General features: G+C 51.2%; 1 protein-coding gene across 1 annotated transcript in view; it reads right to left on the bottom strand.

The window, feature by feature from the left end:
- Nucleotides 1-3,414, bottom strand: part of SPHK1 (sphingosine kinase 1) — a 56,719-nt gene that overhangs the window by 21,267 nt on the left and 32,038 nt on the right. The window lies entirely within an intron of this gene.

Raw genomic sequence — 3,414 nt, 5'->3', positions numbered from 1 at the left:
TTGTTCAGCACAGTTTTCTCCTTGGTCCTCACCAGAAGTCCTCCTTTTAAATCCACCCCCTCCTCCCACCTCCCCTCAGGCCTGTCAGCAAGCCACGTGTCCACCTATGCCTCCTTGGACAGGACTCCGCCCACTCTGAGCCTCACCCTTCCTAGTCTCAGTGGTGGTCTCAGTGGTGGGCATGGCGGGGCCAGCTGTTGGCCTGCCTCCAGCTCATCCCGCCTCCACGCTCATGGCTCAGCCGTTGTTCGAGGCTCGCCATTTCCAGGTGCCTCCAGTGTCTTGCTCTCTAACCCTGGCATCTGGTGGGTCCTCTGGCTCCCTGCTTTGTTTGGCCCCGTCACTGCTGGTTGTTCCAGTGTCATGCTCCCAAGGCCTCTTTGCTCCTCTGACACAGCCCGCTGGTTGGCACAGGGTAAGTTGTTGAAGCTCCCCATTGGTCCTGAGGCCTTGGTGGCTGCCCTCTGCATATAGCGAGTCAGGAGGGATAGTCCCAATACAGTACATTTTAAATGCTGTTTAAAATGTCTTAATGTTCTGATGTTTTACCACCTTGGGAACTTTATTTGGGCGTAAAAGTAGCATAGAAATATCTCCTATATAATCCATTTTCGTCTGGCAATGTTCGATGCACTCCAGAATCAGTTGGGTGCCTCATCTGCCACTAAGAAGGCACTGCCTGCATTGACTGGCTCCATTGCCTGAGTCCCGCCCACAGAAGCGGCGGCCAGCGTTTCGGGCTCAGTGTGTTGTGAGCCGGCCAACTGGATGAACACTCTGGTGGGCAGAGGAGAAAGGGGGGAACTGAGCAAAAGACCAGAAATGCTAAGAAAACTGGCCACGGAGAAACGCATGCCCCTACGGGCTCCCTGAGGGCCTCATTTACTGGGAACAAAGGGAGTCCCGCTGAAAATGCCCCTCCCCCCGCCGCAGTCTGATGGCAGGCCTTCACCACCTCCTCTGCTTCCACGTGTCTGGCCCGGCAGAGAGAAGCCCCGCATGTGTGACACAGCTGCCTGTGTGGCAGCCAGGCAAAGGGGTGGCATTCGGGGTACTCAAAAGCCAAGGGCTGGCCAGCCAAGTTGGCGAGTTATCGGGAAGCGCCCGGGGCGAGCTCCATCCGGCCCACCCTGGGGTCCCCCAAGCCACGTTGCCACCCGCCCTCTGAGGTCACTGGCCAGCCTGGGGGAGGCCAGCCCAGGCGGCACGGAAGCCCCGGCAGAGGCCAGACGATGGGCTCACATCACCATTTGTGAGAGAGCCAAAGACAGCAGCAGCAGTGCCTCAGCCCAGCCCTGCCGCTCTTTCACTCCTCCATCTCCATTAAATAAATAAAATAGATTAGACTGTATTTTATGTGGGTCTGCCTTTGAAGAATGTCCAAAAGCTACAATTGTTAGAGAATGCTGCAGCCAGACTTCTCGCTGGAGTGGATCATAGGGACCATTTCACTCCAGTCTTGCCTCCCAGTTTGCTTCTGGGGCCCATTTAAGGTGCTAGTACTGACCTTTAAAGCCCTATGTGGCTTAGGGGCCACCATACCAAGGACCACCTCCTCTCATATAAACCCTCCTAACTACTGGTCTTCTTCAGAGTCCCTGCTTCAGGTGGAACATGTCCAGAGGAGGGCAACAAAGATGGTGAAGGGTTTGGAGACTGAATCCTATGAGGAAGGTTGAAGGAGCTGGGTGTGTTTAGCCTGGAGAGGAGACGACTGAGAGGTGATATGATAACCATCTTCAAGTACCTCAAGGGCTGTCATACAGAGGATGGTGCAGAGTTGTTTTCTGTCACCCCAGAAGGTCAGACCAGAGCCAACAGGTTGAAATTAAATCAAAAAAGTTTTTGGATAAACCTTAGGAAGAACTTACTGACAGAGCAGTTCCTCAGTGGAACAGGCTTCCTTGGGAGGTGGTGGGCTCACCTTCTTTGGAGGTTTTCAAACAGAGGCTAGATGGTCATCTGATAGCAATGCTGATTCTGTGAGCTTGGGTAGATCATGAGAGGGAGGGCAGGAAGGGTTGCATAGATGCTTGGTTCTTGTGGCTCTTACTTACATGCCCAGGGAAATGCTGATTGCCACTTTGGGGTCAAGAGGCAATTTCCCCAGGCCAGTTTGACCAGAGATCCTGGAGGGGTTTGGGGTTGGCTTTTTTTTGCCAACTTCTGGGCATGGAATGGGGGTCACTGGGGGTGTGTGGGGGGAAGTATTTGTGAATCTCCTGCATCGTGCAGGGGGTTGGACTAGATGACCCTGGAGGTCCCTTCCAACTCTATGATTCTATGATCCCTAACAATACAGCTTAACTGGGTGGGGAATAAGGGGAGAATAGTTACACAACAGAAAAATCCTATTGAGGTCATGCATATGAATGGTCAAATCCAGCCCTTCCTTAATGGCATCATGTCAGGCAAAAGTAGCTGGGATCCAGAACAGGACGTCTCTAGATCCAAATACAGAGGGGAGGGAGGCGTCATCTGAGAGGAGACACTCCTTAGGATAGTAGGACTCTTAAAGTCTGTGTCTAGGGCTTCACAGGGACAGCTCCATGTTTTTAAAAAGTTATAATTCATGTTTCAAATATGTAACTAGTCCTTCCACCTTTGCCATTGCCACAACAAATAAAAAGTGCTGATCCTTGTAAAATGTGCACATCGATTTTAGTGGCATGCATTATTCCACAGTGCACTTAAACTGGAAGCACATAGAGCCAGCCTCATTGCTTGTTGGCCAAGAATCCATAGCCAAATTTCTGATATCAGTTCCCCCAAACAGAGCCCCCCTCCACAAAATCTGATACAGAAACCATGCCAGACACAATGAACTATGCATGCTAATTGTCTTCCAGTGTGTTGGTTGCTAGCTAAACGCCATCTGACTGCTACATCAACAAATGGGTCCATTCCAGGCTCTGCTTTGCATTCCATGTCCCAGGGCATGGTCTGAAGGCATACAAGGCAGCAACCTTTACTAAAGCTCTCTGGATAGTGCTGCATCATGCAATCCTAAGCAGAGCTGGAACTTTCTAAAACATATGGGCTTAGAAAGGTCTAACTGGCTAGGATTGCATTATGGGAATTCTGTTTCTGCTAAACTGCCTTGTACATACTGTGAAAAACAAAATAAATAATAATACATTAATAATAATCTCTCCTTTATTATAAAGGAGTTTTGGGTGCCAGAATTCTAAAATGCGCCCCGTTAGTGTATGGGCAGAAAATATGCCACTCAGAAGACCTCCCTCCAATGACTGGCTCCCTCAGACAACCTGCCCTGCCATTGGCTGGGTGGCTGGGAGGGGAGGGAGCCAGTCATCGGAGCCAGCATCTTCTGAGCGGCCATCTTCCCCACATAGACTAAGGGCTGCTTTCAGCCCAGCGGCGAACGGAGCCGATAGGCTCCGTCCGCCGGTT

Source organism: Gekko japonicus, unplaced genomic scaffold (genome assembly GCF_001447785.1).
Source record: "Gekko japonicus isolate JY-2015 unplaced genomic scaffold, Gekko_japonicus_V1.1 scaffold442, whole genome shotgun sequence".
In the NCBI taxonomy this organism is placed as follows: Eukaryota; Metazoa; Chordata; class Lepidosauria; order Squamata; family Gekkonidae; genus Gekko; species Gekko japonicus.
Note: the sequence above shows the minus strand (reverse complement) of the source record. Positions and strands in the feature narration are given on the sequence as shown.